Source organism: Leptosomus discolor, chromosome Z, assembly GCF_034619465.1.
Source record: "Leptosomus discolor isolate bLepDis1 chromosome Z, bLepDis1.hap2, whole genome shotgun sequence".
In the NCBI taxonomy this organism is placed as follows: Eukaryota; Metazoa; Chordata; class Aves; order Leptosomiformes; family Leptosomidae; genus Leptosomus; species Leptosomus discolor.
The window spans coordinates 1652405-1676586 of NC_141419.1; positions in this window are offsets into that span (position 1 = coordinate 1652405).

Consider the following 24182-nt stretch of genomic DNA (forward strand, 5'->3'; position numbering starts at 1 on the left):
GGGCTTGCTGGGAACTAGCATGACGGCAAAACAGTCCTGCTGCGTGGCCAGGGAGGGGAGCTGGTTGCAATCAGTGAAAAGAGGGGGCAGCAGTGGTGGGATGGGCCAAAAAAAGAGTCAAAGCTATTAAGTTTTTCACTTTTTTTCAGGCAGGACTTGCTGCTAGCACACCCAGCTACTATTTTAGAGGTCAAAGACATTCACTCCGTAGGTCTTTCCTCCTCCTTCTTCTCCCACGAAAATAATCACCAAAAAAATTAACAGAGTTCAAAACTTGCTTCAAAACTCTTTGACACTACCTTGTGGATACCTTTGTCTTGCCAATGCTAATCTACCTAACGCTAAGCGAGAAGGTGGGGAAGGACAGAGGGGCAGGGACCAGCTTACAGCTTGCCCAAAACTCCGGGAATATTTGCAAAAGGCAGGCTGCCCCTTTCCCCCACGCGCTGTACAGCGTACGGCTGTACCGCTACGTCCCCACTGTGCACAGCGCAGCGCTCCGCAGGATGAGCCTGAGCTCCTTACGTGGGAATTCACGGTGCTGACATTTACGGGGCAGTCTCCTGTGGAAAACAACAGAACCATGCGAGACTATGCTTTTTTGCCCTTTTTTTTAAAAAAAAAAAAAACAACACACTTATCAAGCCGCTCAACTAGAAGCAGAAATTCGCCTTTCCCTTTAATTGCTAGCTTCACTAACGCTCTTGGGATCAAAAAAGCGAGGTGTGGGGTTGTTCTTCTGTTTTTCTTCTCAGGCTTTTAAATGAATATCAAAAACACAAAGGCAAAGCATGGCTTTGGTTTCAAGTCCTCTGCAGCCACTGCCTTCCTGGGACCTAACACAGCAAAACAAATAGGATTCCTGGTGCCACTACATAATGCATTGCATTCGGGTTACATACTGCGGTTTAGGAAGATGCAGAAGATAACAGCACGTAGAGGGAGAAGGGACGAGTTGTAACCAGGGGAACAGACCACAGGGCTGCGAGTGCTGTCGGAGCCCCGAGTGTCTGTGCCTGAACCGAGCGGCTGGGGTTTGATCCACCTCCTCGCCAGCACCCGCGCTGCTCCCTGCAGCCGGGGGATTACACACCAGAGCAGAGCCGGGAGCAGGATGGACAGGATAAGGTGCTGAGGACCGCCTGCCGGCGTTTTGGCTCAGGGAGCTGCTGCCTCCCGCGTAACCCAACAGCTTGGTCCCAGCATGGGAAGCGCCATGTGCCGTTTGGCTCTTTCTTCAAACTTACTCACAAAACCAAAACCTAACTCAACAACCAAGAAGTGTGAGAGCGTGCAGACAAGGGGTTTACAGAGTTTGCACCGAGTTGGAGCCTCTGTGTCCCTTCCCCTGTCACTAACCCCCTGCCCCACAGCCAGGGGGTTAGTGATGGTGCCCCAGGGATCGCCAGGAGCTCTGAAAGGGGCTGCACGAAGGACCTGTGGGAGAAACGCTGCACAGAGGAACCTTAACCAGCCTGGTTTGTTTTGGGTTGAAGGGGACACAGTCTAATAAGGGGAAACAAGGCTCACTGAGCGAGCCTGAGCCTATTTCATTACCAGTCCCTCAGTTTTCAGTAGAGGTGTTTGGCTTTTTCGCTTCTTTCCTCCTGTTCCTACAAGAGGCTGGTAGTTCTCTGCTACAGCAAACTGTATCTGCAAAGAGCATTCACACGTTTGCCTGGGATTCCCATTACATCATCTGTCCTCATTTTAGGATAAATATCTCCAAGCTTGCCTGTACACCAAGAATGAACACATACTAACTGTGACTGATTAAAGAAGAACAAATGTCTGCAAGTATCTGGATTATTACTTCGAGCTAGTTCTGTGATCCAAAGTTACCATCCAATACCAAACGACGGGTGAATCCCAAAAGATTCAAGTTTCAGACTAAAACGCTAGTTAATATTCAGGAGAGTTTTTCCTGTCAACTTTTTACTGAGCTCACAATCTTTTCAGATCAGACACATTTTTGCCCAATTAACTCAGCAACTGCTATAAAAAACCACTATCTGCCATTGTGCTATAAAGAATACCGAAGTATAGAAAGGACAGCCACAAAAACTCATGAGCGAGTAGTCTTGTTCTGCTGGTTTTGCTTCAGTCACTAAACAGCAACATCTTGCACCTCAGCATCTATCACCCACAGTGACATTCAGGGACACAGGCATTAACTCCCCGTCGGTCTCCATGAGGTTGCTGCCGGCAGAGCCCCGCAGTATCGATTCCTCGTCTCCGCTGTCTCACCACTGACTGCGATGCTTCTCAGGGCAAGTGATGGGGCTCTTTAGCACTCCCAGTTGCACCAGAGGTTTTGATGATCTCAACTGTCGGGAGTAGAGGGATGAGAGGAACCAGCTTCTTCCGAAGAAATGATTTGTCTAGGTATGACACTACAGTGAAATTTGAAGTTTGATGAATCACATCGTGATTCAACTGCGGTTCTAACCTGAATCCTATCAGACAAGAGCTGTAAGAGTAGCAAAGCAGTAAGATAGGCTTTGCTTGTCGTTGGGGGGGGGTGTCTCCTCCCTTTATTTAAATCATTCCTTGTCCTCATCAAATAGAGAACATTAATTCCTCTACAGCATGTACAGGATTGTGTGTTATCCCTCTATGAGGATCCATATTAAACCAACCACAGACAATAACCTCATACCATTCGGTACAGGAAGCATCATAATCTGCCATGCATTAAAGGTCTAAAAAACCCTGCCTAATGTTAGAAGAGTCTCAAGCTGTTAAGCTACTACTTAACTGCGGTAATTCACCATGAAGTCTCTCCCATGGCACAGCTAGAGCGTTGTTTTCACTTTCTAATAATGACCACGTGACTTAGGCATTTAATGAGTTCCCAAAATAACTGAACCAAAAGGCAAAATCCAAGAGGTTTTACTGCCCAGGGAGAAAAAAAAAAAAATCATAATTAAAATAGTGAATGGGCAGAAGAATAAAACGAAGGCCGGGGGTGATTATAAAATCATTTAGGTGGAACAGTGAACGTATTGCTTTCCTGTCCCAAAGGGGGTTTAGGCATGACAGAAGGCAGCCGGCCTTGCGCTACCTGGGGCTCTACATCCCTCTCCTCCCTTATCGGCCTGTATTACCAGGAATACCGGGCCCTCATCTTGATTTCAACACAGTGATGATTAAAAAGAAGTACCAACAAAATCATTCACTTACTTTGGTAGCACTTTCCCCTGTGAACACCAAAACAGACTGCGGATGTTAATCATACCTCGTTGTGCTATCACAGAATCATCTGTTCAAAAACATGCAAGTAGAGGGACGGAGAGGGTAGGCGGTGTGGAGGGTCCTATTTCGAGTTAGCAGGAACACCAGTCGACAGGTTCTGACTATGAACTCTCTGCTACAAGCGCTGGGCTGGATAGCCCATGGTCCTAGTGCCTCAACTGGGTCTAGAGTTACCGTTGATCCCAAAGAGCCATCACCAAGGTAGATCTAGTTTTAAAAATTCTGAAAAAAACTGGCCTTTAAGTAGATTGTTTAGTTGGTTTTTTGAATCCCAGAAGCGGAGTTCTGTTGCTGCACTGGAGCAAAAGCCAGGGCACAGACCTGCAAGTTGTGCAGTGATTGTCTTGCCACCCTCCTGCGCAGTTCAGCCTCCCGGCTTGTGCCAGTGTACCACTGCAGAGAAACAGCTTGCCAAGCAGCAAAACCCTAGGGCAGAAGCTTCACTTGGAGAAAAAGAGAGACCCAGCCGCTACCGAAACTGCTCTGTGGGTACAGATGCAAATTCTGCTCTGCTTCAGAGGTAAACATATTTCTGAGACGGCAAAGATGGGCCTCCTTACCCACTGGGTTTGGGAAACCGGGCTACAGTGCGTTTCTCCACACCTTGCACTTTTACATTGGCCCAGAACGGGGCTGTGCTGCCAGCTCAGGGCTGCAGAATCTCAGAAGGATGAACACTGGCAGTGGTCAGATCCTGGTCTCGTGGAGACGGGGGTGTATCGAGGTGCAATCGTGAGGAAGGATGGCTGGACACTTCGGGGTCCCCCATAACGCCAAAGCCAGAAACAGTTTGGAAATTGGGGCAGCCCAAGCTGCAGGTCTAAGTCACCCCCTAAGGATGGTCCCTGCCTCATGCTTTCCGCTGAACCCAGCCCCGGCTTGGTTTGCAGGAGAGACTTTGTCCGGACCAAAACCGGGGAGGGACAATAAAGCAGCCCAGGTGCTCGGATGCCCGTGGCAGGTCCACAGCCCAGCACTGGCAGCAGCACAGACACTGGACCCTCATCTACAACCCACGGAAGGACTACGAGGCATGTGTCTGCCCTAAGCTAACCCACCTCAGGGATAAAAACACCCGACAAAGGCAGCCCTCCGCTGTACAACCAGGGGCAACAGTCCCCGCTCTGATTTTAGCATTTGCCCATGTTTAATTTTCTTCGTTAAACACTTCTACACATTTAATTCGTTGGGTTGTTTTATAAACAGTGGAAAATAAGAGCTAAGAAAATTTGTGAATTTTTAGATTAGAACCTGCAGTAAGATTTCATTTCAAATTGGGCTTAAGGAAAGTAAATTACATTTTGGCCAAAGGCCAAGTTCTGAATTTCTAATTAACTTAATCAAACTTTTTCATAGTCTAACCCTTGATAATTTATATAACCAATTTCACTGAAAAGGCAGTTAGAGTGAGCCCTGCACCAAATCAGGCAGAAATAACTAGCTAGTTCAAAGGATTTGTTCTCATTAACCCTAGAGAAAATTAGTTCAGCAATGAGCTGCATGGTAGTAGCAGGTCCTAGCTCAAAAAATGTATTTTAAAAGGTTGAGTGAACACTGGATTGGCAGATTTTACCAGGATAGGCAGCTAATGTTGAACATTCACATTAAAAAAATATGAATTTTACATTTAACACCAAGAAGTAACCAGCATACAAGAGAATTCAAGCGTGTAAGAATTTGTGTCTTTTTATTAGACCAACTAAACCGACTGGAACTTAAATAGATTGACCAGCATGCCTAAAACCTTGCCCATTTTTAGCAGTCTTACCAGCTGGTCCACTGAAAGATATGGCCAGTTCTTATGAACTCCTTTAGTACCTTTAGACTAGCATGGCAATAACAAAATACCATGTCATTATTATATACAAGGAATCCACATTTAGGCTTTTGGAAAGCCTGTTATTACCGACTTTATCAGGGGATAACTGTTTTATTTCCAGCTAAACAGGCAGGCTGCCTGTAGAAGCGGTCACTGGGAAGAAATTAATGAAAACATCCAGCAGAAACAATTAAGTTAGTTAAATAACTCAAGACCATCACACTGGGGGGAAATGACATGTGCCGGCCTGACTCGGTCCCAGAAGTCTGAAGTAGGATAAATTGTCTGCCCTGTCCTGGAGAGGTCCCCCACTGCTCGTCCTGCTCCCGAACAACAACCCAGGGCACCCTCTCAGTCCGGCTTTGTGGCAGATTTTGCTCTGCCGCACGACCTGCCAGGCAATACCTCTGACAAATCTGTATATTGTTTAACTACAGAATAGTCTCCTTTCTTTTTTGGTTTTTTTTTGGGTTTTTTCCTTTATCAAGTGGGTAATCCTTACCATCACCTTGCACAAAAAGCCTTGCCCAGGCACGTGGACAGCCCTTGCTTCCAGGCTGCAAAACGACCACGTCCTGAATGACGTGATGGGGAGCGGCTCAGCACCCCAGAGGGCTCTGGTGTGCCCAGCAGCAAGAGCAGGGAATCAGAAACCGGGGCCAACGCGTACGCCGCCGTGACCCGGCTCGTTTAGCCGACAGCTAAGGAGCGCCGTGCACCTCTGAACCGGGCCGTGCTGCTGGCCCTTGGCACCTGCTAATGAAGCTTTCGTTCTGCCCAGGAACCGAGCACCATTTCCAGCCTCAGCACCCTGATGCACCTACCTGTGTTCACTGCATCAGCGTCTTCGGTAACACACCGAACCCAGCGGCTCCTCCTGCGAATCCCTCGTGACGGTGTCAACGTGAGTTTTGCTTGCGTTCACTACGGGGACAGGGGGCAAGCGGAGCTTCTGCCACCAGGAAAGCACAGGGCGCTCACAAACGAAACAAGCACCTTTTGGCTCCGCAGTCTCAGCAACGGTGCATCCGTCCTCTCTGCCTCAAGATCCCCCCAAGGAAGCAATGGCCAGTTGTCATGGGCATTTCCAGTCCCTGCCTAATGGGAGGGAATGTGAATCATGAAACCTGGCTAAATTTATCAAGGTAATTGCAAGGATACAACTATCAAAACTGTAAATTACACCTTTGACTTAAGAGGAAAAGCTCTTATAAAATTAAGGGAACTTAGCAAAATGAGTTTGAATAAGGTTAGGGATGGGAAAAGAGAGGATGGCTGGAATTTCTTTAGCTATTGGATGCAACATTAGTAGGAATTTGCATCCTGAACAAAGAAGGGTGGTCAAAAACCATGAAGAAAAGATCCAGATTAAATCGATAATTAAATCTCTCAAAGGATACTAGGAGTAAGCAGAAAAAATGCAAAGAAACAGGAAATGGAACAATCCCAAAGTTGGGAAGTTGAGGAACAATGTTATAAGTGAAAAATAGCAGAAGTCAAACTGTATTAGAGTCTGCAAAGGAAGTTAAAGCAACTAGTTAAAATGACAAAATGTTTTCTCCATGTAAATAAAATGAAAACAAGAAAAGAGGTCACTACGGGTGGCAGCAGGATTAAAGTCAATCCTAGTATGCTCTGAACTGTACAAGACTTTGCTTCAGATTTTAAGAGGAAAGAGAGCAAAGGCAGGACGACCAATGGGAACACCTATATTAAACTGGAGCTGATCACATCAAGGGCTGAACCAAAACCCAGAGATTTATGGCTGTACACAGGTCCAAAGAAGTGTCCTGAATCCAAACAACTGTGACATCTAAGACTTCATGTTATATTTTCCTTGCAGAAAGCATCAAAGTAAGCTGAGCACAAGCTGCTGACGAGTCTCATCTTGCTTCGTGGCACACAACATCAGGGTCTTTTGAAGCTGAACCAGAATACTTGCTATAACACCACTTAATCATGCATCCAGCTGGGAAGATGGCTACCAGAAGGATTGTAAGGGACATAAGAAATTGGTCCTCAGGAAGTCTTCCACGTTTTTCCCCAATAACAGGACTATTAAACCAAGATCACCATTGGAACTGCTTTAGAATTGGTCTCCAGACCAATTCTATGTAATATTTTCATAATGGAAAGCAGGACCATTCTGAGTAAAATCGTTGACGATATGAACCAAGGAAGTATCATCAGTGAAGGAAAATGAAATATCACACAGGGCAAGTGGAATGACTCTTAAGACTGGGGCACTAGGACCAGGATGGAGCTTCGTGGTGCAGAGAATGAGCAAGTTCATAAGAAAAGAAAAAGGAAAAAAAAAAACCAACCCAAAACCTCTGCAGTTAGCTTTGGTTAGAAAAACAGGCTTTGGAAAGAGAGAAGCTCAAGTGCACCAAAGGGTGAAGGCAACGGACAGGAAGCAGAAAAAGAAAATTCAATGTTAAAACGTATCTGACAAGATACATTCAACAGAAGGAGATATCCATGCTGTCGTACAAGCCCCTGATGTGACCTCACGCGAAATCCTTTTAACCACATCTCAGAGAAATGGTTCCCAGCAAAGATGCAGAGAACTGTGACGATGATCACTGAAGCAATGGAGAACATATAATACAGGGGAAGACTAAAAGAGTACAGTTTGTTTGACCTAGCAAAATACAAGCTGAGAGGAGAAGAGCTATTTCAAGGACAATATTGGCACAAGATCAAATGGAGATAACACAGCCAAGGATTGAATTTAGTCTGGAAGTCTGGCATCTTCTTCAATGTTTCTCTCCTGCAAGAGTAAAGGCGAGAAGTTACAAGACAAAACCTGGTCCCTTTGCAAGAAGACCACAGAAAAATCTTGGCACTAGGTCAGAGAGGGCTTTGACCAACTGAGCCTGTCACCCACCTGCACGTGCCAGAGTCTGGGCTCACAGCAAAGCCCCGTCATGAGCTACGGTCATCTGCAGGCAGCAAGACGTGCTGTCCCCATCATCTCCAGCAAGCCAGAAGCATGAGCATGGTTCCTCCAGAGCTTTATAAACAACATTTGTAGTACAGGGCTTAAGTTAGCCCTGTGTAACCACATCCAGGTGAATAATATGTTAAAAAGCCCACAATGGAACAGGAGGAAACAAGAAAATTTCAACAAGATTGTCAGGAATAAACATCAACTGTGGCGCAGGAAGCAACTGGCCTGCTGTGAAAGCCAAAGTCAAGCCAAGCCAAAACCAAATCCAAACCTGCAGCAAAGACAAACCAATGGACTACGCTGATCCAGAGCCCAGCTAAAAGGCTTTGTTTTCTTCAGTGAGTGTTTCAGAGGACAGACTCTTGGTGTAAGCAAAAGATTTAAAACATATTTGGCATCCACTTTTCTTCTGCATGGGTCGAAGATAAACAATTCAACTGGTTTGTTTGATTTAGGAGGAAAAAAATAACACTACTGTTAAATATTTTAGGTGAGATTTCACAGCTCCCTTTGTGTCCAGCACTTGTTATTCCAGATAACATCCTGCTTGGATCAAGAAAATATTCCAATTAAATTCAAAACTGTATCAAGCATCCCGCTATTCATCAAGATGAATATTTGCGCAGCATTGAGCTTGGCGTTCATTGGAGTTTGACCACTGGAAACAGCAAACCAGCTTGCATTTTTTTTTTCCTTATCTCAATTTCTGACAACATTTTGCAGCTTCTCAGCCTGGTCAAACTCCGTGTTCGCTGTGAAAGTCACATTCAACTAATCTGAGAGCCAACAGCCCCAGCCCCACAGCCTAGCAAACCAGCACAGCCCATTCAAACAGGAATCTACCCCAGCACTGGCCGTGAGCAAGTGGTTTGTCAGAGGAGGACATACTTCCTCCTGTGCTTCCAGTGAAGCACATCTGTGAGTCAAAAATGACATTACAGCATGGAAAATCTATGCTTCCTCCTGTCTGATCCTAATGCAGGTGAGCCCAGCTGTGTCTGAAGGAAAATTAAATAAAATATTAGCTTGCAAGTGGTGCATTAGTCCTATTACAGACAAAGCTAGCAGCACCATTTAGGAGACAAAAGGAAGAGGGGAAAAAAAAGCTAGTTTATGGGCTTGAGAGTTAGATTTCACCCTGAAGGCCCAAGTGTGGAATTAGAAGTTGCTGAAGCCAGATTCTCCACTTCTGGCCCTCCAATGGTGCTTGCTTTCAGTTTCTGAGGTCCCAGACTAGAGCACCCTTGCCTGAGTGCAGGCTCCGGCTCAAGCGCACAGCAGCCGTGCTCTGCTTCCTTCTCTGAAACAACAGGTCATTCAAAATCTCCAGAGAACGGGTATTTATTTTTGACACTGCTTTTTGCCCATCAGTTCTTTGAAAGCACAGTAACAGCAGCAGCAATTGCATGTTGGATCGCTGGACTGTGCTGGAGATTAACCCTTTGCTGATCCTCCACCTCAGAGAAGCTCATGAGCAAATTAATAATCCTGCCACCAAACCAGGGTTTGAACAATAACCCACAAACGATGGATGACAAGGAGGCACAAACAGGATGATAAAGATAAAATAGGAAAACTAGCCAGCCAATCATCCCATGTCATTTCTACAGCAACAGTCCTAAAGCAACTTGCACATGGAAATAGATTTACAGACAGCATCATGCCCTTAGCTCTGGCCCAAACATTTCACTTGCAAATGCCATATCCATTCCAGTCTCTTGTATGGGATATTTACAAAGCATACGTGTTTGAAATGAGAGGAAATTCTGATTTATTACCCATATTTTTATTTCTAATACTGTTATAAGTGTTACCAAGTATTTTTAAATGCATCCAGCTATAAAATTTATTCAAGTACCTCTGACAGAAGTGAGATTTACTGAGAATAATCGTTAGTTCCACTGACATAATTCATGGATATAATTCAAAAGTGTATACAAAGCATACTTAGGCATCTTTTAGTAAGAAAATGTTCAGGGTCTTGGCTTGGTTCCTCTCTGCTAACTAAATTACTGTCAAAATAATGGACACTTCTGAGACCTGAAAAGATAAGGAAGCTAAAATTTTCTCCAAAATCAGAGCCCTCTGTTAGATTTCTCTAATGGTCCTGAGGAAGGTGAGGACCCACTTTTCAAAGAAAGAAAGGAAAAATCAAGTTAAGGCTACAACAACTGCAACTATGATACACAGTGTTCCTATTGTGTCTTCTCTGGCATCTGTCCACCTGAAGAGAACTTTGTACAGGTCAGCGTCATCTACAGGAGGGGAAAATGAGACCGAGAATCCCAGCGGTCACAGCCTGGTGTCTAACAGTTCTGGGCTGCTATCCTGACGTGAGGAGTGCTAGCCCTGCTGTCCCTCCAGGGCTCTGCATCCCTTCGCGGAGATGCGGTGGGCTCCAGCGTTTTGCATCCTCCCTGTGCACATCCCTATGGAAACACACTCGCCTGCAGAAATCATGCGTGTCAGTTTGAAATAGGCAGTCTGTGGACTTTGTAAGAGTACTTTCTGTAAATGATGATGAAAACGTAGCCATTTTTTGGTTCATTTGCCAAGCAATAACATTGGTACAGTACTGTTCATCGGAAGAGGTCAAATCCCAGTTAACAAGAGACATTCAAATTGGCGCTTCAGCTCCCGCCGCCTCAAAAATAGAAGGAAAACCACAGACCAAAAGAAAGGAAATCTAGCAGGAAAGCATGAAGAAAGCCATGTTTCTTTTCTGAGGGGGCATAAGCCATAAAAAGGTGCTCTGGAGCCAGGACTGAGGCCCCACGTCCTATTGCAGCTCCAGGTGGACCCTCGCAGGTTGGTGGGCACCACTACTTGCTGCTGTTCCCGCTCCAACATCTGGGTGAACCAGACAAAAGCAGCCACATGCAATAAATCAACTACCATCAGAGCAGAGAAAACCAGCCATCCCCACCCACTGCGGCGTGGCAGCGGGGTAGTAAAATGCACCCTGCAAAGGTCCCTTGTTACGCTGACCCGGCTCTTTGCACAATCCATTTTTAAAGGCAGGCTGAACCTAGATTATTTACAACACAGTTAAAAGTTTTATCTACCAGTGCACACAGGCCAGTGAAGGTCTAAGCCGTCTGAAAGGGATCTGGTCGCTGAAGACCGGCAGGCTGCTAGGTCGTTTCAACTACAGCTTCCACTGAGCTCTAATCAGATGTGCAGACTGCCACGGTCAGTCGGAAAGTTGCTTTATGGAGCCTACAAATGCTCTGCCTGTACGCAGAATTTCCTGCTCTCTAACGATTTAGTAATCCAAAGACTTCATATTTTTTAAATAATTCCTTTGCAATATGACGCTGCAGGTTTAATGGTCCATCCTATCTACTCCTTTGCATTTAATGTCATAGGAAGCCACATGCTTAATGAGGTTCTGGAGACTCCCTTAGAGGTTTCCCATCCAAATATTGACCCAGTCCTGTGTCTAAAATCCAAGGAGATCAGCAGCCAAGGAAACTTCGCATTTTAGTGAATCTAAGTGCACTGACACCATCTACCCTAACCTTCTGATCTTCCAAGGCAGGAGGTTTTCATTCGCTTTGCTCCCTTCTTAGCATGCGGCAGCACCTGGTTTAGGTTAGGAATAAGCTCTCTTGAAAGCAGAGGCTCTCTCCAAGAAGGCATTTTAAATTCTCACATACAATCTCTGCATGTACCTTCTCTGTCATCCCATCTTTCCCAGCTTGGATTAATTAAAAAAAAAATAAAATCAAAACACAGCTCTTAATCTGGAAATCAGTGAAAACTTTGCCACTTAATGCTAGATAAAGAATTCAGAGTAACAAGAAGCAACAGATAAATGCCTACGGTAGCTAAGCAGAGAGTCTTGTGTCAGCACCCTTGCTGCTGAGGTTTCCCGTGCCACTACCCCGCTATAAACTGACCACGGACCTGATCCACGTTACAAATAACCCTAAAATACCCCAAAAGGCTGGAGGCAGAGGAAGAACTCGGGCAGTTGGACGCTGAAGCTGTGGGTTAAGCATGCAGACATCCAAGGATGCCTCTCACCTGACGGACGAGTCATTTCAACAGGATTTCCAAGCTGATCGACACACACACACAATGATTTGCAATACTGAGTCTTGAGAAAGAAGTTTTCAAGACGGCAGCCACCTATGGCCTTGGCAGGAACAGTCTCACAGAAAAACAATGCCTCGTAATGCAATTAAGCTCCCTGAGTTAAAGTAATAAGGATAAACCAACGAGACTTTTCCCAGCTTCAAATGCAATTCCCTGCAGGTTACCGTCACACCTCTCCTTTCTCAACGCTGGTAACAATAATGCTTAGCTTTTCTTTTTAATTGCATAAACTGCTCTAGATTATTAGCTATACAAGAGGGAAACCAAACTGTAGTGACCTTCTGCAAAAAGGGAAAAATGCCTCAGGGCAGGGCTTTGTGTGTGTGTGTGTGTTTTGTTTGGGTTTTTTTTTTAAACAAAAACTTTTAACTGTTCGATAAATAAAACAAGGGAAGGGGTTGGGTGCAGCCATTTGTCTCGTCAATAAACCTACACAAGTGACTGTTAGCAAGTGACAAGCAAGCGTGAAAAATGAAGGCAATGGTTTGACAGGTATCTCATGCATTTTATCAAAGTAAATTGAATCCAGAAATATGAAAGATCGGTTTTGCAACACACACTGGCTTCAGGGAATTAAATGCTTGTTTCTACGGGGCAAGGCAGCAGCGACTGGGCAAAAGACGACCTCGCAGGAAAGCCTGATGGACTGCTGTTCAGGCTTCCCATTACACCACCCTCATGTCAGCAAACCTTTTCCAGGGTCCTGCACCAGCTGCTTATAGTCTCTACTCAGGTGCCATCTTCCTCTTCCCAGCTCAACCCTCTGCACTCAAGCTCCTCTGCTGGCAAACGGAAAATATAATAAAGTTTTAAACCCACTGAAGTTACAGGAGCTTGGTGACAAGTAAAGATCCATCATCAAGGCACTTCAAAGCCTGACTCCCTACACACAGGCACTGGAACGTCCTCCTGCACACACACACACACACTAAAATATTAATTTTTCCCCTACTGTTCCTTTGAGTTTCATCTTTTCCAGCGCTAGCACGGCTGCACCAGCAGTTTGCTGCTCTCCAAACACCAAACACACATATTGGAAACTTTTAATTAGGCAGAAGCTCTGGTCTCCGAGCGCCCAAAGCTGCCGCGTGTTGGCTTCGGGGAGCAAAGCACTCGTGCCTCCGTGGAAAGGCAGCAGCCACTGTGGGAAAGAGGAGGAACCGGAGACCTGACAGCTCCGCCTGATGGGCAGCCGCTTAACAGGTCCCACAGTTTTTAAATGAATAATTGAATTTAAATTACTTCTAATGCTGAAATTAATTTAACCTGTTTAAACTTAGCGTGTTGTCACATGTTGCAGGAGTACAGCTTGCCACTGCTCCAAGTGTATTAATAGCAATTCCTGCAACTATTAATAACTGGAGCCCAGCAGCTGATCTGTGTCATCTGCCTGGGGGTCTCCAAGCACCAGCAAATGCCGGTGTCTCCTTCCAGCAGGAGGTACACGAGCACCAGCAGGTCCAGCTGGTGATGGGGAAGGCGAGCAAAAAAAGAGGCAGAAAAGCCCAGCTGTGGTCAGCCGGGGAGGCTGCGGTGGTCCTGGGAGCAGAGCCCGCAAGCCCCTTCTCTAATCCTTGATCTCGCAGAGACTGGAGAAAACTCTCCTTGAGGGTGGCAAACTTGGTGATCTCCTTGGGGCAAGGACTACTCATCTCTTTTCTTCCCGCGTAGAAGCAAGCACAGTATTCAAAGTTGAAAAAGCAAGAAAAACCTTTTAAAAATGAGCACTGGAAAGGCCCCCCTAATCATTTTGTACCAGTGGCAAGACCCAGAACTTTTTGTTGGTGGGTGGCAGGGTGGGATGAGTAAAAATTTCGTTACAAGATGAAAGGTTTCACACTTCTCCCTCCAGCTACAATCTGCATTACTCTGAGCATGCTAAGGGGGTGTCAGCTCCCTCTGTCCCATCTACCCCACGGCAAATCCTTTCAGCAGCTACAGCAAAAAAAAAAAAAGGAGTCGGTGTCCCAATTCGGAAAGTATTTTTTTTAAAGCATCTCCTCTGAATGAGTTTGTCATATGAAACGATAAAGAAATTAGAAGCCAACTTCGCTTCTGTCATCCCTGCTGGAGACAGCAGATGGGAAGACCCTCAAAATACCGTTACTGTAAGTAGTATGTTAAAACATGAAGTTTGGCTTGGGGCAATAAAACCAGATCACCCTGACAAGGAAAGATTCATATCTTCAGCTGCCCCTCATTTTCTGTTTGAGCAGGTAAATACAAACATGTCTCCTAAAGCAGAAATCCATTGCTATCAACATCAAACACACACACACAGTCTTACTGTTTGGTTTTTTTTTTTTAAATTACAGAGTAGAAAGGAGTCAAGGATCGGTGGAATTTATTTTTCAAAATAAATGCCAAAAAAATTCATGGCACCATAGGCTTTCATGCCTCCTGCAGACTAAATCAGCTTCAGCCAACTGGTAGGAGAGTGGCAAAAAGCGGGAAGTCAGCTGAACATACCAACAGAGTCACAACTTCACATTTTACCCAGAATGTCACAAAATTTGGTCGTTTACTAAAATACACAACTCAGAGGCGCAACCAGCTACAGGAAAAAATTCACCTTTCATTTAACACTCAAAAGCCTGTTTTGCACCTTACTCTGCAGACAGGAGGGCCAAGCCTGTGCCCACTGGAGCCAGAGGGTGAAGCTTTGCCCTGTGAAATGCTCGCTGGTCCCAAAGGATCCGAAATCTTCCTGCCTCGGAGACTGCAGCTGGAAGCACAGACGGAGGCTCAGCCCACCCCAGCAGCGGCTGCAGGGCTGACATGGGCTGCTCTGCCAAAAGCCCCCCAGCCCCAGCTAGCACCAAGCGAGCACCCCTCTCCCGCCCCTGTGCCCCCGGGGAATCTCTCCCAAAGCAGCTCACAAGCTATCATCTGGCAGTTTGGGGCAGTGAGGTTGGAAACCACCTTTCTCGTCAGTTTTTGAGCACTTTGGGGAGTTTTTCTGTGCTCTGCAGGAAAACACCAGGATCTCAAAGGAAGCTGAATGTGCAATACGCTCTCTGCATATTGGGTATTTAAGACTCAGCTATATAAAAAAAAAATCCCTATAAATATGTCACATATATAGTAGTATTAATTATATCGTAACATTAATTATATATGACAATAAATTTTTCCTATTACATCATGAACACCACATCACGGAGGAAAACCCATTACAGCCTCATCTGGGTCCCAAGAAGTTCACAGTCTCATTCCAGCACCTTCTGCGCAAGCGTCCACATGCAAACCCCACATCTGCTCTGCTCTCAGGAGGCAGCTGAGGATGGCTCTCTGTCTGGTGGACCTGCCTGATTTTGCAGACTTCCAGCGCTACCTCCTGTGCGATGCCACCAGCCCCAAACGAAGCTCGAGCGGAAACGACCAAAGCATCAGGAAAACTGACATTTTAGACACATCCAAACCTCACCCCTTTTCTCCTAGTCCTGGCCCAGGGGTGAGAAACATTACAAAAAAGCAACGGTTGCATTCGTCTGATGCGAGGAAAAACGCAGACTTACAAACGATTAATATAACAGTTTGCTCTAGCAACACGTTCAACTGCTTTTCATTTATTCCTGTCACCATCTGCAGAGGACAAGACTGTTCCTGTTTCTCTTTCAGCCACTTCCCTCCCAGGGGAGCTTCGGCAAGTTTTTATACACGCTGCGCAGGCACTCACTCAGTGCAAAAGGACAGTGGTCCTCCAACTCAGGCCACCCAAAAGCCCTCGGAGAGCATCAATTTGGGCTTCTTTCTCCTTCAGGCTTGATTTGAAGTCAGGAGTGCCAAAACCTGGCACAGGCTGCCTGCGAGCCCTGGGGCTTTGCGCTGATCATGCAAAGCCCGAGGGTCTGGCAGGAGCCATCTGCACCACCGGCTGCTGGCCCGGGCTCACAGGCTGCTGCGAGCGGCGATTCCCGCCGTCGGCAGCAGCGTCCCGAGCACAGCCTGCCGTGCCCCGGCTCCTAACTCAAGAGTGTGTCGCGGTTTCTCAAATATTATGCTTCGTTGCGACACGGTTTTCAGCAGAGGCAGTTTTATAGACATGTATGTGCTCACACACACAGGCGTGCGTGTGTGTCTATCTATAGATATGCACACACACACATATATATATATGTATATAATGAGTGTTATTCACTGAAACAGTGCGCAGCAGGTGGCTGGTGCACAACCAAGACCGCTACACCACGCTTGCTGCTCCCAGCCCCACGTGCCCAGACCGGGCTGTCATACCCAGCAATGAGCTATTCTGAGTGCCAAGCATCGCTTTCCTTTCATCTGCCTTTTGGGCTTCTCCGGTGCACATTTTCGAGACTTTTTGTGAAACATAAATACGTATTTTTTGCGGCCAGTCCGACCACGAGCACACGCAGCCCGGCCAGGCTTTTGCTGGGATCAGTTAGGTATTTGTCACCTAATCAAATGACATATTTTCGTCTGAGGTTGCAGCTTCCCAACTGGTATAAATTGATTTATGCCTGCACATCTGAGAGGGGCAGAGGCCAGCCTCACTCCATACCCCAGCCCATTTGATTTCAACTCCTCCTCTGGTGCAGCATCAGCTCTTAACTGGCCGCTAATCTGTGGGGGGGTGGGGGGGGGGGGGAAGGTATTTATTGCAAAAATGCCCATGGATGTCAGTTACTGTGTGGCTGTTCCTGTACAAGCCTTGGTATCTGATGGCACTACAGCTCAGAGGACAGGAGGAACAGAGAGAAGACATCATCTCCTGCGAGGCCATGTAAATTCTTTAGTTCCAAGACAGAGCACCTGAGTGCCCCACAATAGATTTTCATCTGCTGGACATCACACTACAGGATCTAGTGGCCTCAATTACGGCTTGAAACTCAACCTCTCACCAAATTATTTCTCTCCTCCCTAACTTGTACCTCCTCTCCATCACCAAGGGGCACCACAAGGATACATCATCTGGCCCCGGGTCTCTTGCAGAACCTTGGTTCTCCTTTGAGGCCCTCTTCTTCACACACTTGGACAGCCACCCAGTGTGTGAAAAAGTGAATGAGAACACCAATGTGCTCGTTAAATTGCATTTTGCTCCCATTCTGCAAAAGTTATGACTGGCAGCACATATGCAAGTCAAGACAATCAGCTCTTTATGTCTTCCAGCAATACCATCTTCCTGTCCAAGTCATCACTAAACTGATTTCCTATTGCAATTAAAGATGGTGCCAGCAAATATTAGTGCAGACTCCAAAAGGTTTCAGGTATTTTAGAGGCTAGAGTCGGTTTGATGACTATACTCTGATTCAGTACATTTTTCTGTAGTCATTTAAAGCAGGACTTTACCCATCTTGGTTTCCTTTCCAACCCTCAGCCTCTTTAACTACTCATTTCTGGATGTTTCATATGATATTGACGCATTCCAGCTGAATTTACTGATGTTCCAGAGTTTGGGGCAGAAATCTGACCCTTAAATTCCTGAATTTGAGGAAGATGATTTAATTCTTTCCCATGTTAAAAATACCTTTAACTGGAAACCCATCTTCCTCGTGTGCTAATGAGTCTACTAGCAACTCCTTCTTGGCTAAGACTCCTTCCAGTTTAACATTTTCTGCCAAACTAGCTCTCTCCTGACAGCTACTAATTTAGAACTGTTTTGTCTTAACTCGCATTTCTACTCAATTGACCTCATGGGCTTCTTTCTCAGTAATTCCACAGAAAATGTGCTCAGTGTGCAATTCCCAAGTTTGCTTTTTTTTGTTTATTTATTCATTTTTAACTTCTCCGTGCTGCAGACTCTAGTCTGGAACATGAAAATTATTCCTGAGCTTTTTTTGCTGCGTCTATTATCCGGGGTGTCATCACTGCAGATACTTTGCCAACTGAAACATCACTCAGAATTGGTATCAATGTACAGGAGAGAAAAAAAAAAAAAGGAAAGGAAAAAGATCTGTTTGCTCTCCCACAGGTGCCCTGCAATGACACCAGGCTGGGATGAGCGTGCACCAAAAAAAAAAAAAGGAAAAAACAGCTTTCAATACACATATATCACAAATATGTTACACAATACAATATATTAATTACACTTTCAGCTCTAGCCTTGCCAAGACATTCAGGTTGCATTGCACAGATCTGAGATGGACTTAAGTACAGTCAGCTCTTGACCTGGCCACCACCCAGCTGCACCCCTAGATAAAACATCCCTATCTAACAGAGTTTAGGAAGAGTCAAGCCTGGGGTACCTGCTGGTAGGTTGCTCAGCCCTGCTCTGCCCTCCTCCGTCCAGAACACCTGAGAATTAGCTGAAAGAGCAATGCATGAGCAGTCCTGCGTGCCTCACCTTGGGTTTGGGTTCCTTCTTCCTGTAAGGGCCAGCTTAGCCTAAACTGGAGCTGGAGCCTAACTGTGAAAGGGAAATAATCCCCAGCTTGCAGTAACGCTGTATACCTAAACGTTTGTGAGGAACTTCAAAAGATGGTGTGTTTCACAGATACCACAGCTCCGATTTCTCTTAGGTCCCAGTACAGTCAAGTTTGTATTAACCAAACTATTGCAGAAGTTTTATTCCAGATGAACACAGAAATGTACACAGTCTCTATACCCAGATTTAATTGTCCATCAGACTTTGCCTAATTACAGTCTCTCTTAATAAACTACATAGTCTCTGACTTACCAAAATTCAGACTTTTTTTTTGACAGAGAAACCAGGATCAATTGCTCGGTGCGTATTCTCTCCCTGCCCTCTTTTTTAATACAGACCTGGCAGCTCAGTCTTACCATGAAGATGCCTTCAAGTCAGAGCATGGCCTCAGGAGACAAGTATTTTAGTGCCTAAACTATTACAGTCCCACAGGGAGATTTTTAACATACTTGGGGTTTTGTGACCTCATAAAGATCATATTCCAAATTGTGCATCCTGGCATGCTAGTTATGAAATTTATGGCACAAATGTTTGGAAGATGCTCAGTTGGGAGCTACAGAACCTTACACAGCAGGATCAAGTGGAGGAAATAAGCAACCATTAATAGATGGATTACTAACATCCTAGAAAAAAATTCTCAATTCTATTTAGAATACATGTGCAAATAGTGCCTGGCACGGTTCATCAACATATGAGGACAACTGAAGGCTTCTCTGCTGTTCCTGAGCTGAAGGACAATGCCATGGGCATGGTTTGAAGCATCACTTCTTCCTCAAACCCCGAACCGAGCACAGGATCTCCCAGCACAACCCAGGAACTGGCCCAGGGAGGTCTGGCACCTGTGAAGACTGGTCTCTATCTTGCACTTCTCAAGAGAGATAAGTTCTCCATTTAACAGAGTAATTTAGTTAAACTGCTCCATATTTTAATAATGCTATTTAAATACAGTAACTAGAGCTTTCGTTTTTATGAACGTCAGGAGAAACATAAGTTACAAGTTATATGCAAACCACAGAGGAAGTATTTTAATTTCCAACACACAGTGTTTCTCCTAACCTGAAATAACGATTTTAGCTTGTTTGTGCTCCCAGAAGCCATGAAGTCTGCAGGGCTCTGAAACATTAATTTACCAGGAGGTGTGAGGGAAGTAACACAGCGTACCCTCTGTATCTGCCACGTCTCTGAAATTAAGAGGCTCTCCTCTAGGAAAGGTGCTTTAATGATCTCTCCACTTTTTTTTATTAACGAACTTGAGGAATGTCTCTTTATGCTGTATTTCTGGGGGCTTTAACCAGATTACTAAATAATGTCAGGCATCACAAAATGTATTCATACTCTCAAGAGCAGACAGCGGCATTGCAAAGTTCTCCATCAAGTTTCTCCAATTAACAAGCGAAAGGACGTTAGCCATTAAGGAAAAACGTAGCCCCGAAAACGTAGGCTGGTGTCTGCAGCTCAGGCCGGTATTCTCTCTGGCTCCCATACCATCAACCACAAACATGCTCAGCTCTGGCTAGCAATTTGCTGGTGCACAATCCTAAAACTAACCCAGCTCTTCCTCCCGCGTGTGCTGCCTCTGCCGTACGGCAACACGAACGCCAGCCCACGGAGGATGAACGTGTCGTCCGTAAGGTGGTTATTTGTTAGTGCCACGGTTTAGAGAACTTGCATTGGAAAGACAAAGACAAATGGAGCCTTTGCTCATCTCCGTTTAGGTACTGGTAACCCCTCGTCTTGTCATCAGCTCAAGTCCTGGGGAGGGGACAGGAAGGAATGTCTAACGGATGCCGATTTGATCAGCAGAGTCCGGTGGTCCTCAGTTCTCACCCTCCCAGGAACCAGGAGTGCTGCTCAATGGCCTCACAGTGAGCACACACTGGGAAAATACGTGTCTGCACGGAGCGAAGCCTCTTAGGGACACACGTGCTCTTCCAGGCTAGAGATAAAGCACGTTAATTGGAGGGTGCGCACAGGACTTCTTTCAGGCTATCTGGTACCTTTCACCAACACTTAAAATAACTTCCAGAGTTTTATGAATGTCACAGCTACTGTCTGATTATTTTTTTCCCCTCCCCTCCCCTCCCCCTAACCATTCAGGTCTTAATTATACTCCGGCAGTTAGTCACCACCAAAACAGCAATAACAAAGATGCAAAGAGCACATAAACATGGGTCTACCTATAAAAATGGAAACACAAACAGTGTTGCCTTGTAATGACTCCAGGCAGAAGACATGGTATGAGAAGCAGAGGAAAAAGCCCAGCCATGCTCAGCTGCACAGTCACTTTGCTGGCCTTTCACCTGGGGAAATTTCAGTTTAATTTTCACTTACAGCCCAGGCAGGAAGTAATTCAGTTTCCTTCTAGTCCCCACTGGACTACTTTTTTCCCCGCTCCATATCACAAAGCATACATTCACGTAGCCATTAATACAATTGAAATCCTCAGAAATGCCACATAAAATAAAAGCTAGGGATAGTCTAATATCTGCATTAACAGAGGTTTATGAGGTGCAGAAGAACCATCCCAGAATCGTCCTGTACGGGCCAGTTCAGTGGTCTGGCAAAAGTACAAGGACTCCTGGCAGATGGCTTTATTTTAATGCAGGATGGGAACAGCTTCAGAGCCCATCACTGTAGTACAGCCAAATATCCACAGAAAACAGCATTCTAGCCATGCCCAAGAGCTAATTTTCAAAGGGGCAGGACTCAGGCTACAGTAAGGAAATGTGGTTTTCTATTCTCCGTTGTACAAGTCACAGGAAAGAACTAAATCTGCATTTAATTTAACCCTCTAAATAAATAAATAAAAGCAACCCAGCATCTTTTGACCTCCCCTTTCCAAAGCTCTGCAGCGGCCAGAGGAAAGATATCGCAGGAGCAGAGAGGAACCAGCTGCAGCTGCTACCAGCAAGACAAAGGAACAGCGGGGAAGGTTTTCCTGCACGCCCAAGAGGGGGAAGGCACAGGGAAGCCCTGCTCCCAGCTGGCTGTTGGACACGGCTGGGCTGGAGGCAAGGTTTGCCCTGCCATCACAGGGGAGGTGGAGGTAGCACAGCCAGAACTGCTTGTGCCAGAGAATGGTGCACGCTCTGTGTGACATCTTCTCTCTTTTCTTGCAGCAATGTGGATTTTCCACCTACGGTATCCTAGCACCTTTCCTCTGCAAGCTTCTCCAAGCGCCCCGTGGGTCAGGAGCACAAGCACCGGAGCTGGAACACTGCGCTGGGGCCAGATGTATCACAGACCCATCCTGCTTCCAGGACTTCAAGGAGGCATCTCTCCACCACGCTGTGCTTTCTGGTCGCCCAACCCATGTTTCTGCTATTCAGCACAGCAGCCCTGAGGTCCTGCTGATCTGTGTCTTTACCACCTCTGAAAGCAGCGTTTGTCCAGAACTGGTTATTAAAGTGCTGTGGGTCTGTGAGATGCTTTAGCAACATTTTCTGGCCTGTAAGTCTGTAAAAAAGGGCACCATCAGACTTACGTCACCGTTAAGCGTAAAGAAAGATGGGGAACGAGACGAGCCTTCAGTGTGGGTGTGAAACGTTGCATCTTCTCTTGCAGAAGAGCTAAGTGCAGGCTGGGAGCAGCATCCTCACCATGCATGTGTCTGCTCTTGCCTTGCAACTGCCTTCAGGACTTCTTCTGAGAAGTTTCCCTTATCTACACCGGCGATGTCGCCTTCCTTCTAAGGAAGCCAACACATCAAGTTAATCCGAATTTCATAAAGCAATTGGGGCCAATGCCAGGGGGAAGCTTTGCATCCCCACCCAGCACTGCCAGCAGCAGGGGGCATGAAATGCAGGGGAGAGGGACAGGGCATCGCACGGCTGGACCCCAGGACGCTGAACTCACACAACAGCCCAGAAACCTGACACAGAGATAGTAACTACCTCCCTGAGGAAGACCTCTGAAGGATTTAATACAATTACCGCATTAGATTGTCATTCCTGGATTGTCACAAATACACCGCCGAGATCCCCCCAAGGGGCCTTTCATTTTTTCAGTTTGCCAAAGTGTGGGCTCCTACCACATCACTCAAACACACCGGTATCTCTCCTGAAATCCCAAAATCTGGGGGAAAACAGGAACAAAAACTCTATCCTGGCTGGCAAGGGCAGATTTCAAACCTGGATTTCTTCTTTACCCAGAGGCTGGCTAGAAAGTCCAGTCTCCTCGGAAATGCAAAAATTAATTACCTGCATTGCAAGCACCCATATTATTACATTTGTTTACCTTTTTCTCTGGTCTTGTATGACTGTTATGCTTTGTTAGCATAACACAAATATTTCATAACACAGAACTGAAATTTAGGCAAGAATTACCTTCCCTGCCCTTTAATTTATACCAAACTCAGAGTAGATTTAATTAACACAACAATTTTGAGCATAATTTAAAACCACAAGAAACTTTAATTTTAAAAATTGATTTTTATCTAGTTTTAGCTATTTTCCTGAAGACAGCCTGATGCTTGTTAACTGGTGTAGTGATGAGTATATAGTAATTTAGCTTTCATGTTAAATTTGGTATTTTTTTGCTACCTAGAGAACATAAAATATTCTCTAAGTGTTGCCAAGCAATTATAACCCAGATTCTCTTAGTCAGAAGCTATATTTGAAATCCTAATTTATTTATTTTACACACTTTATTATTCTAGGAAATACAGAACGGTATATACTTACTATTTCATAATTTTTGTCAAACTCTTTGGATTGAAATTGGAATTCAGTTGAAATTATGTAAAACCAGCATTATTATTTGCCTGTCATTTAGGTAAATCAAATAATTAAAATATGCTGGAAAGATGGGAAGACATAAATAATGAATTATCAAAGCATATTTTGCATATAAAACTAAGCACCTTCTACAAGGGGTGCATTAACAGTAGTTAGTGAGCTAACTCTTCCAGGTTAGCATGTGATTTTTCAAATATATTTATGTGCCCTGAGATGCACATAAAGTACCTAACAGGAGTTTTTAAAGTACCTAAAAAAGTGAATAGCAAAGTACTATTGAAATAAGGAGTTAAGTTTCCAGCCTCCACAGGTATTTACTGAGATTTTCAAAGACTTTTTAGGTAAAAAAATGGCTTTGAAAGTCTGACTCCAAGACTTGGGAGGCAGCAGAGTCCATCCTTCCCTGTGTGTTTTCAATTGTAGACTGGAACAAACTTTCTTGTTTTTGTAATTCCTATCCTTTTGCTCAGTTTTGAGTGAAGAAATCCAAATATAACAAAAACCCCTCCCAAACACTCAACTGAAAACAAAAGTGACAAAAGCAAAACATTCAGAGCGTGGACTATGAAAAAATTTGTATTGGACATGAAATCAGGACTTCCCCCAGTACTCCCCGTTTATATAGAATAAAAACCCCACAGATTTAATAAATGTATGAAATGTATGCACTGGGTTTGAGCTGACTTAAGACAGCTCTTATTACTTCAGAAATATCTCTAATGTCTTAAAACGCAGAGGTCCCATTCTTCCACAGCAGTTATTTCAGTCGGTGTGCACTATAACTTGAAGCAGGTTTTCAGAATTTCCAATTAAACAGGCATCCCCCAGCACTAATTTTTTCTTCTAGGGTTTGGTGGTTTGGTTTTTTTTTTTTTTAAATCTCATTTAAACCCCCAAAGCATCCAGAAATGTTTATGGAAAGTTTTTCACATG